Source organism: Salmo trutta, chromosome 30 (genome assembly GCF_901001165.1).
Source record: "Salmo trutta chromosome 30, fSalTru1.1, whole genome shotgun sequence".
Taxonomy (NCBI): Eukaryota; Metazoa; Chordata; class Actinopteri; order Salmoniformes; family Salmonidae; genus Salmo; species Salmo trutta.
Window position 1 is genome coordinate 39132967 of NC_042986.1, and position 12702 is coordinate 39145668.

Consider the following 12702-nt stretch of genomic DNA (forward strand, 5'->3'; position numbering starts at 1 on the left):
TCTCTCTTTCTCTTTCTCTTCTCTCAGAGGACCTGAGCCCTAGGACCATGCCTCAGGACTACCTGGCCTGATGACTCCTTGCTGCCCCCAGTCCACCTGGTCGTGCTGCTGCTCCAGTTTCAACTCTTCTGCCTGCGGCTATGGAACCCTGACCTGTTCACCGGACGGGCTGTTTTCGACTCTCTCTCTCTACCTCACCTGCTGTCTCTAACTCTGAATGATCGGCTATGAAAAGCCAACTGACATTTACTCCTGAGGTGCTGACCTGTTGTACCCTCTACAACCACTGTGAATATTATTTTTTGACCCTGCTGGTCATCTGTGAACATTTGAACATCTTGGCCATGTACTCCTATAATCTCCTCCCGGAAGAGCCAGAAGAGGACTGGCCACCCCTCATAGCTTGGTTCCTCTCTAGGTTTCTTCCTAGGTTCTGGCCTTTCTAGGATCTTTTTCATAGCCACCGTGCTTCTACATCTGTATTGTTTTCTGTTTAGGGTTTTAGGCTGGGTTTCTGTATAAGGACTTTGTGACATCGGCTGATATAAAAAGGGCTTTATAAATACATTTGATTGATTGATTGACCATCCATGATATCAACACTAGACAGAGTTATGGACACAAGGACTAACCATCCATGATATCAACATTATAATTTTAACCATGTTTTGTTCACTGTATATTGTGTATATTTGGTCACTGTATATTGTGTATATTTGTTCAGTGTATATCACTGTATACTGTGTATATTTGTTCACTGTATATTGTGTATATTTGTTCACTGTATATTGTGTATATTTGTTCACTGTATATTGTATATATTTGTTCACTATATATTGCGTATATTTGTTCACTGTATATCACTGTATATTGTGTATATTTGTTCACTGTATATTGTGTGTATTTGTTCACTGTATATTGTATATATTTGTTCACTGTATATTGTGTATATTTGTACACTGTATATTACTGTACATTGTGTATATTTGTTCACTGTATATCACTGTACATTGTATATATTTGTTCACTGTATATTGTGTGTATTTGTTCACTGTATATCACTGTATATTGTGTATATTTGTTCACTGCATATCACTGTACATTGTTTATATTTGTTCACTGTATATTGTGTATATTTGTTCACTGTATATTGTGTATATTTGTTCACTGTATATTACTGTATATTGTGTATATTTGTTCACTGTATATCACTGTATATTGTGTATATTTGTTCACTGTATATTGTGTATATTTGTTCACTGTATATTACTGTATATTGTGTATATTTGTTCACCGTATATCACTGTACATTGTTTATATTTGTTCACTGTATATTGTTTATATTTGTTCACTGTATATTGTATATATTTGTTCACTGTATATTGTGTATATTTGTTCACTGTATATTACTGTATATTGTGTATATTTGTTCACTGTATATCACTGTACATTGTGTATATTTGTTCACTGTATATTGTGTATATTTGGTCACTGTATATTGTGTATATTTGTTCAGTGTATATCACTGTATACTGTGTATATTTGTTCACTGTATATTGTGTATATTTGTTCACTGTATATTGTGTATATTTGTTCACTGTATATTGTATATATTTGTTCACTATATATTGCGTATATTTGTTCACTGTATATCACTGTATATTGTGTATATTTGTTCACTGTAAATTGTGTGTATTTGTTCACTGTATATTGTATATATTTGTTCACTGTATATTGTGTATATTTGTACACTGTATATTACTGTACATTGTGTATATTTGTTCACTGTATATCACTGTACATTGTATATATTTGTTCACTGTATATTGTGTGTATTTGTTCACTGTATATCACTGTATATTGTGTATATTTGTTCACTGTATATCACTGTACATTGTTTATATTTGTTCACTGTATATTGTGTATATTTGTTCACTGTATATTGTGTATATTTGTTCACTGTATATTACTGTATATTGTGTATATTTGTTCACTGTATATCACTGTACATTGTGTATATTTGTTCACTGTATATTGTGTATATTTGTTCACTGTATATCACTGTACATTGTTTAAATTTGTTCACTGTATATTGTGTATATTTGTTCACTGTACATTGTGTATATTTGTTCACTGTATATTGTGTATATTTGTTCACTGTATATCACTGTATATTGTGTATATTTGTTCACTGTATATCACTATACATTGTGTATATTTGTTCACTGTATATTGTGTATATTTGTTCACTGTATATTGTGTATATTTGTTCACTGTATATTACTGTATATTGTGTATATTTGTTCACTGTATATCACTGTACATTGTGTATATTTGTTCACTGTATATTGTGTATATTTGTTCACTGTATATCACTGTACATTGTTTAAATTTGTTCACTGTATATTGTGTATATTTGTTCACTGTACATTGTGTATATTTGTTCACTGTATATTGTGTATATTTGTTCACTGTATATCACTGTATATTGTGTATATTTGTTCACTGTATATCACTATACATTGTGTATATTTGTTCACTGTATATTGTGTATATTTGTTCACTGTATATTGTGTATATTTGTTCACTGTATATCACTGTATATTGTGTATATTTGTTCACTGTATATCACTGTACATTGTGTATATTTGTTCACTGTATATTGTGTATATTTGTTCACTGTATATTGTGTATATTTGTTCCCTGTATATCACTGTATATTGTGTATATTTATTCACTGTATATTGTGTATATTTGTTCACTGTATATTACTGTATATTGTGTATATTTGTTCACTGTATATCACTGTACATTGTGTATATTTGTTCACTGTATATTGTGTATATTTGTTCACTGTATATTGTGTATATTTGTTCACTGTATATTACTGTATATTGTGTATATTTGTTCACTGTATATTACTGTATATTGTGTATATTTGTTCACTGTATATCACTGTATATTGTGTATATTTGTTCACTGTATATCACTGTATATTGTGCACTCTGGAAGTTAATTCCTCTGTCCATATTGTATAGATCATATTGTATAGATCATATTGTATAGATCATATTGTATAGATCTAAGGTTGCTTTGATTGGAAATGAGATAACTAAAGCCAGACTGCTGTAACTGTGAATGTTTGTCATTTTTCACTGATTATATTTCAAATTGTAATTACTTAGGCCCATATCAACTACATGTGTAAGTGAGAATGTTTGTACCAGCATAACAATCAACATGAGCCCAAGTGTGTGTTGAGGTGTGTGCGTACGTGTGTGTGCGTGTGTGTGTATTCATCCACAGAAGAGTTGTACAGAGTGTGGAACGACAGCTGTGCTACAAATCAGATCCTATTTACTAGTGACAGAGTCATTACAGCCTGCTCATCTCATAAAGCACAATGCACATAGTCAACTACCAGGCTCCATTCACTCTCATAACTCAGTCTGCTGGACACACACACACACACACACACACACACACACACACACACACACACACACACACACACACACACACACACACACACACACACACACACACACACACACAAAGCTAAACCGAGTGTATCAATGGGATGTGTGTGTGTGTGTGTGTGTGTGTGTGTGTGTGTGTGTGTGTGTGTGTGTGTGTGTGTGTGTGTGTGTGTGTGTGTCAGTGGGTGCGTGTTTGCTTGTAGATGCATGACAAGTAGGTTACAAACCATAGCAGTAACAATGGATATTTGCTAAAAGCAGAGAAGCAGTAAATATTTTCACGCCTCGAGTCATTTATAGTTTACGATAAGTGCAAACCACAAAAACACACCGCTTTCCATTCCCCTTCATGACACTTCAACTAAGGCTTCTCCTCTCAATTAACAATTCCTGTCCTCTTCCTCTCAGCTCTCATAATACATACTGATAGGGGACAACATAACATACTCTACACTACAGGGTAAACAACCTTCCATTCTGTCTGATAGGGGACAACATAACATACTCTACACTGCAGGGTAAACAACCTTCCATTCTATCTGATAGGGGACAACATAACATACTCTACACTACAGGGTAAACAACCTTCCATTCTATCTGATAGGGGACAACATAACATACTCTACACTACAGGGTAAACAACCTTCCATTCTATCTGATAGGGGACAACATAACATACTCTACACTACAGGGTAAACAACCTTCCATTCTGTCTGTCCTAACCCTGTGTGTCATAATAACCAGGACAGTACATACATTGGCTTTATTCACCCCCCCCCCCCCCTTTGGCATTTTTCCTATTTTGTTGCCTTACAACCTGGAATTAAATTAGATTTTGGGGGGGTTTGTATCATTGGATTTACACAACATGCCTACCACCTTGAAGATGCAAAATATGTTTTATTGTGAAACGAACAAGAAATAAGACAAAAAAAATGAAAACTTGAGCGTGCATAACTATTCACCCCCCCCAGTCAATACTTTGTAGAGCCACCTTTTGCAGCAATTACAGCTACAAGTCTCTTGGGGTATGGCTCTATAAGCTTGGCACATCAAGCCACTGGGATTGTTGCCCATTCTTCAAGGCAAAACTGCTCCAGCTCCTTCTAGTTGGATGGGTTCTGCTGCTGTACAGCAATCTTTAAGTGATACCACAGATTCTCATTTGGATTGAGGTCTGGGCTTTGACTAGGCCATTCCAAGACATTTAAATGTTTCCCCTTAAGCCACTCGAGTGTTGCTTTAGCAGTATGCTTAGAGTCATTGTCCTGCTGGAAGGTGAACCTCCGTCCCAGTCTCAAATCTCTGGAAGACTGAAACAGGTTTCCCTCAAGAATTCCCCTGTATTTAGCACCATCCATCATTCCTTCAATTCTGACCAGTTTCCCAGTCCCTGCCGATGAAAAACATCCCCACAGCATGATGCTGCCACCACCATGCTTCACTGTGGGGATGGTATCATCGGGGTGATGAGAGGTGTTGGGTTTGTGCCAGACATAGCATTTTCCTTGATGGCCCAAAAGCTCAATTTTAGTCTCATCTGACCAGAGTAACTTCTTCCATATGCTTGGGGAGTCTCCCACATGCCTTTTGGCGAACACCAAACATGTTTGCTTATTTTTTTTTGGCCACTCTTCAGTAAAGCCCAGCTCTGTGGAGTGTACGGCTTAAAGTGGTCCTATGGACAGATACTCCAATCTCCGCTGTGGAGCTTTGCAGCTCCTTCAGGGTTTTCTTTGGTCTCTTTGTTGCCTCTCTGATTAATGCCCTCCTTGCCTGGTCTGTGAGTTTTGGTGGGTGGCCCTCTCTTGAAAGGTTTGTTGTGGTGCCATATTATTTCCATTTTTTAATAATGAATTTAATGGTGCTCCGTGGGATGTTCAAAGTTTCTGATATTTTTTTATAACCCAACCCTGATCTGTACTTCTCCACAACTTTGTTCCTGACCTGTTTGGAGAGCTTCTTGGTCTTCATAGTGCTGCTTGCTTAGTGGTGTTGCAGACTGGGGCCTTTCACAACAGGTGTATATATACTGAGATCATGCACACACCACTTTTCCATTTTTTATTTGTAATAAGTTTTTGAAACATTTTTGAGAAGTAATTTTATTAATTTCACTTCACCAATTTGGATGATTTTGTGTATGTCCATTACATGAAATCCAAATAAAAATTCATTTAATTACAAGTCGTAATGCAACAAAATGTCAAAGGGGGTGAATACTTTTACAAGGCACTGTAGAGTACAGTACCACATGGGGGAGCTGAGCCTTGGTCGTCGTCGACCCCTTACCAACACACACACACACACACACACACACACACACACACACACACACACACACACACACACACACACACACACACACACACACACACACACACACTGATTTATGCAGTGTGAGAGAGAATGCCATCCAAGGGCACTGAGGTGCGAAGCACCACTCACTGCCTTCAACCTGATCTGGAGTCAGTCAGACACCTAAAGTCACCAACACAGTGAACTCACAGCTGGAGCTGACCAGGGGAATTCACCTAGCTATATGTAACACTAGTTTGGGATACCATCTTATCTATACATAATTCATTTTCAGCCCAAATGGAAACGGAACAAGCAAACACACGTCAGCAGCACACTATGTTCTCCCTCTCTAATACCAGTAATGATGTAATTCATGACTGTAGGCAAAAGGCCTCTGAGATAATCCTGTTCTCTATAGTCATCCTGTCCTCTATAGTCATCCTGTCCTCTATAGTCATCCTGTCCTTTAGAGTCATCCTGTCCTCTAGAGTCATCCTGTCCTCTATAGTCATCCTGTCCTCTATAGTCATCATGTCCTCTATAGTCATCCTGTCCAATATAGTCATCCTCTATAGTCATCCTGTCCTCTATAGTCATCCTGTCCTCTAGAGTCATCCTGTCCTCTATAGTCATCCTGTCCTCTATAGTCATCCTGTCCTCTATAGTCATCATGTCCTCTATAGTCGTCCTGTCCAATATAGTCATCCTCTATAGTCATCCTCTATAGTCATCCTGTCCTCTATAGTCATCCTGTCCTCTAGAGTCATCCTGTCATCTATAGTCATCCTGTCCTCTATAGTCATCCTGTCCTCTAGAGTCATCCTGTCCTCTATAGTCATCCTGTCCTCTATAGTCATCCTGTCCTCTATAGTCATCCTGTCCTCTATAGTCATCCTGTCCTCTAGAGTCATCCTGTCCTCTAGAGTCATCATGTCCTCTATAGTCATCCTGTCCAATATAGTCATCCTCTATAGTCATCCTGTCCTCTATAGTCATCCTGTCCTCTAGAGTCATCCTGTCCTCTAGAGTCATCCTGTCCTCTATAGTCATCATGTCCTCTATAGTCACCCTGTCCTCTATAGTCATCCTGTCCTCTATAGTCATCCTGTCCTCTATAGTCATCCTGTCCTCTAGAGTCATCCTGTCCTCTAGAGTCATCCTGTCCTCTATAGTCATCATGTCCTCTATAGTCATCCTGTCCTCTATAGTCATCCTGTCCTCTATAGTCATCCTGTCCTCTATAGTCATCATGTCCTCTATAGTCATCCTGTCCTCTATAGTCATCCTGTCCTCTATAGTCATCCTGTCCTCTAGAGTCATCCTGTCCTCTATAGTCATCCTGTCCTCTAGAGTCATCCTCTATAGTCATCCTGTCCAATATAGTCATCCTGTCCTCTATAGTCATCCTGTCCTCTATAGTCATCATGTCCTCTATAGTCATCCTGTCCAATATAGTCATCCTCTATAGTCATCCTGTCCTCTATAGTCATCCTGTCCTCTATAGTCATCCTGTCCTCTATAGTCATCATGTCCTCTAGAGTTATCCTGTCCTCTATAGTCATCCTGTCCTCTATAGTCATCCTCTATAGTCATCCTGTCCTCTATAGTCATCCTGTCCTCTATAGTCATCCTGTCCTCTATAGTCATCATGTCCTCTAGAGTCATCCTGTCCTCTATAGTCATCCTGTCCTCTATAGTCATCCTCTATAGTCATCCTGTCCTCTATAGTCATCCTGTCCTCTATAGTCATCCTGTCCTCTATAGTCATCATGTCCTCTAGAGTCATCCTGTCCTCTATAGTCATCCTGTCCTCTATAGTCATCCTCTATAGTCATCCTGTCCTCTATAGTCATCCTGTCCTCTATAGTCATCCTGTCCTCTATAGTCATCCTGTCCTTTAGAGTCATCCTGTCCTTAATTGTCATATCTTGTACATTTAAAACAATTTTAAAAGTCATTTAGGAGACGCTCTAATCCAGAGCAATTAGGGTCAGGTGCATTGCTCTGATTTTTCACCTTGTCGGCTACGGGATTCAAACTAGCGATCTTTCGATTACTGGCTCAATGCTCCTAACTGCTAGGCTACCTGCCAGCCTATACCAGTGTCATACTGTAAACACATAAAAGGCAATGGCTTATATAATTAATGTTAGAGAATAGGAAAATTGGACAGATGAGTCAACTAATTTCCGCCCACAGAAAGAATACTTATACTTGACACACACATACAAGAAGAGGTCAATACGGTAATATTAATGTTTTTTTTTTCATTTTAACCATTTGGGGTTGCAGCTCTTTGTCAGGAGAAACCTATTACCCTATGATCCTTATTGTTGGGTATGTTTACAGTACATCAGCACAAGGATCCTACCTTTCTCTGAGAATTCACAGACCTCCATGACCTTGGCTGAGTCTCTCCGTAGTGTTACAGCTGACACCATAACCTCTAAATCAGACCACTGACTCGGCATCACCGACCGCCTGATGAGAAGACACGCAAAGTTACCCTACCTCTTCAGTAAACAGTATCTTAAATAAGACATCTCAGCGCTATCCCCCCTCGCCACACAACAAAGAAACTGCTCTTGTATTTTACTACTAGCACTAACTTTGCTTATAACTTCTTTATTGAGGATAAATATACTTACTACTTACTGTGATATGTGGTTGTCTCACCTAGCTGAATGTACTAACTGTACAAGGCTCTGGATAAGAGCGTCTGCCAAATGACTAAAATTAACAAATGTGAACATTTAACTGTACTGTTCACAACACCCAACACTGCCACTAATGTGAGTTCTCTGTTTAAAAACAAAGCTTTCACTTTCTAATACCAACAAAATAACATGAAAACATCTGACAGTGCCCCCTTCGCCCAAAAAAAACACATTACACTTACAGTAAACATTGTTGAAGTTTAGCATTACATGTTAACCGAAGGATGTGTCTGTAACTAGATAAAAATAAATGTAACCTTCCTTTTGATAAAAAAGCTTACCTCAGCTGCAAAAAAAGAGTTAAAAATGTTATGTGATTTCCTCACTCTTTCTTTACAGTTAACTATTGCTTACAACATGCAGTGTAGTAGCCTAACAGGATAGAAGAAGAAAACGTTCCTATTTCCTGAAAGAATGCTGTCGGAGTGGTTTTGTTGCTACTTAAACATTCATGAAGAAAAAGTCACAATGCTTTTCTTTCAGAGGGGAGCGCCAGAGTAAAACAAGAGGGTCACACAAACCCAAATATGTCTGGGGGCTGTAAAGCTCTCCTCAAAGAAAAAAAATATACAGAATACACCTCATTATAGAAGACCAAACACTCCACTTAAACAAAATCCCATCCCAAGTCCCAGGGTTTGTCCAAAGTCCACAACCCTGGCTGAACGACACGATAAAATGTGTAATTCAGCTGAGCATGTAACAACTGCTGGTACTGTATAGATTTTTGTCTCTAAACCTCGAAATAAGATTTGAAAGAACACATCTTGGTTGTGATTCTATGACATTTATGGAACTTTGAAAGGCTTACAAAGGCCTGATTGTTCACATTATGTTATACATGTAGGCCTAAATATGTTCTCATAATATGGTCAAATGTCACAGCCCTTAAAAAATAAGCAGCATGAGTAACATGTCCTCATATTCTTCCAAGACCGTTATAACACATATTCCTGTATCCCTCTGAAGTTCAAACTGACTTAGTACGGAGCCTCATTCTGCCCCAGGCACCACTAAAAGTCCCTAATTTCAGAAAACAGAGTTACTTATTGTCATGTCTTGTGACATTCTTCCCAACCATGTTTTTGTTAAGTCAACCCATGCCAAAAAGAAAAGAGGGAAAAAGATCACAAGACCTGTTTGAGAGAGAAAAAAAAGTTTCAGAAAGTTTTCAAAAAGTTTACCCAGTTGATTTACATAGAGAGTAGGCTACTGAGTCAGGTAGAGGCACAGTCAAGAAGGATACATAAATTACCCTAAAACACACATAACAAACACATTAGCATTTTTGTTTGCAGGCTACATTAGCTACCCTTCTCACTGTGTACGAGAAATAAAAAGTTATTACAGAAAACATAATACAGTAGGTAGTAAAAACAGTCTACCTGCATTTTGCCAGTTGAAGCTCGTCAGCAGAAGAAAGAGAAGAAGAGGAAGATTGCAGTGATTTCCCTAAGCAACCAGACAGAGGAGTCTACCTGACATTTCCCTAAGCAAACAGACAGAGGAGTCTACCTGACATTCAAATATAAGGTGATGTGGAAAGACCAGCTTATTTATGTATGCGCAATTCTCATTTCCCTACATTTAAATATAAAAGAGCATTGTAAATTACATGTTTTTGTGAAAGCCATTGACAAACAATATGCTGTATTAAAGGCAATCGACTAACAATATCCTACAACTGTGTGTAACACTAATCTACACACTATTTACTTCCACTGGCTTCCACTGCTATGATCTCGAGCAAACTAAATGAAGTGTGTGATGACTGAGCAACCCAAGCCAAAACAAATCTACAAATTATTTGGCATATCAACAATTTACAGTAAATAGAGTGGTTCAACTGGTTTCTAGAAAGCTCACAGCTATTTACCATCAGTAAACGTCTGCCCTCTTGTGGAAATAAGAACACAATGCAGAACCTGGAAATGGGGAACAAGGTCAAGAAATTAGTGTTTTTGCTTTGCAATAATCAAAGTCAATGCAACTGATGCTCAGTGTTTCCCCTATATTAATTTAGCAGCGGAGGCCCACTGCTGCCAAATTGTTGCCCACTGCTGTAGAATAATATCATGTACTTTTTAGAAAATACAGTACCAGTCAAAAGTTTGGACACCGTTTTATTTATTTTTACTATTTCTACATTGTAGAATAATAGTGAAGACATCAAAACTATGAAATACCACATATGGAATCATATATTAACTAAAAAAGTGTTAAACAAATCAAAATATATTTTTGATTTTATATTCTTCAAACTAGACAGCCTTTGCCTTGATGGCAGCTTTGCACAATCTTGGCATTCTCTCATCCAGCTTCATGGGGTAGTCACCTGGAATACATTTCAAATAACAGGTGTGCCTTGTTAAAAGTTAATTTGTGGAATTTCTTTCCTTCTTAATGTGTTTGAGCCAATCAGTTGTGTTGTGACAAGGTAGTGGTGGTATACAGAAGATAGCCCGATTTGGTAGAAGACCAAGTCCATGTTACGGCAAGAACAGCTCAAATAATCAAAGAAAAATGACAGTCCATCCTCACTTTAAGACGTCAAGGTCAGTCAATACGGAAAATCTCAAGAACTTTGAAAGTTTCTTCAAGTGCAGTCGCAAAAAACCATCAAGCACTATGATGAAACTGGATCTCATGAGGACCGCCACAGGAAAGGAAGACCCAGAGTTACCTCCAAAGCAGAAGATACATTCATTAGAGTTACCAGCCTCAGAAATTGCAGCCCAAATAAATTGTTCACAGAGTTCAAGTAACAGACACATCTCAACATCAACTGTTCAGAAGAGACTGTGTGAATCAGGCCTTCATGGTCAAATTGCTGCAAAGAAACCACTACTAAAGGACACCAATAAGAAGAGACTTGCTTGGGCCAAGAAACACAAACAATGGACATTAGACCGGTGGAAATCTGTCCTTTGGTCTGATGAGTCCAAATTTGAGAGTTTTGGTTCCAACTGCTGTGTCTTTGTGAAATGCAGAGTAGGTGAATGGATAATCTCCGCATGTGTGGATCCCACCGTGAAGCATTGAGGTGGTGTGATGGTGTGGGGTTGCTTTGCTGGTGACACTGTGAGTGATTTATTTAGAATTCAAGGCACACTTAACCAGCATGGCTACCACAGTATTCTGCAGGGATACACCATTCCATCTGGTTTGTGCTTAGTGGGACTATCATTTGTTTTTCAACAGGACAATGACCCAACACACCTCCAGGCTGTGTAAGGGCTATTTGACCAAGAAGGAGAGTGATGGAGTGCTGCATCAGATGACCTGGCCTCCACAATCACACGACCTCAACCCAATTGAGATGGTTTGGGATGAGTTGAACCACAGAGTGAAGGAAAATCTGCCAACAAGTGCTCAGCATATGTGAGAACTTCTTCAAGACTGTTGGAAAAGCGTTCCAGGTGACGCTGGTTGAGAGAATGCCAAGAGTGTGCAAGGCTGTCATCAAGGCAAAGGGTGGCTACTTTGAAGAATCTCAAATATAAAATATATTGTTTACTACATGATTCCATATGTGTTATTTCATATTTGTGATGTCTTCACTATTGTTCTAGAATGTAGAAAAAAGTAAAAAAACAAAGAAAAACCCTGGAATGAGTAGGTGTGTCCAAACGTTTGACTGTTACTGTATATATTTGTGCCAAGACACACTTTTAAATGGATTGCCGTTGGCTCAATGACAGCTAGCATGTCATTGCGCTAACACTAGTAACAATGCACCCCCCTACCCCACCCTAGCTGGCACAGCTAAAAAGGCATAAAATCTGTGGGTTTTTTTTGCCCTTGCCACCACTGCTGAAAAAAATCCTAGGGGCAAGACTGACGCTGTTTTGTTTCTGTTTGGAAAAATAACACCGTCCCTTACAAAGTAATAACTATGTAGCATAAATCTTATTAGTGATAGAACTAGAAGTAATAGCCTTGTATCTCTATCAATTTCACAATCTAACTTCCCAAATCTGACCGAAACAAATCTGATAAACCTATTTAGACTTTAGCAGAATGAGGCAATGCATGATGTAATAACTTCAGTGTGAGCTATATCTGATCTTCATGTACATGTAACCGATGTGAAATGGCTAGTTAGTTAGCGGTGGTGCGCGCTAATAGCGTTTCAATCGGTGACGTCACTCTCTCTGAGACTTGAAGTAGGGTTTCCCCTTGCGTTGCAAGGGCCGTGGCTTTTG

At 38.5% G+C, this 12702-nt stretch overlaps 1 long non-coding RNA gene across 1 annotated transcript; it reads right to left on the reverse strand.

Moving 5' to 3' along the window:
• Window positions 1-8152: 8152 nt before the first annotated feature.
• On the reverse strand, window positions 8153-10145 carry LOC115168836 (uncharacterized). Its single transcript, XR_003870763.1, has 2 exons — window positions 9883-10145; window positions 8153-8261 (listed from the first exon to the last, which is right to left on the reverse strand). It is a non-coding gene; the product is annotated as an uncharacterized LOC115168836 (long non-coding RNA).
• Window positions 10146-12702: the final 2557 nt, after the last annotated feature.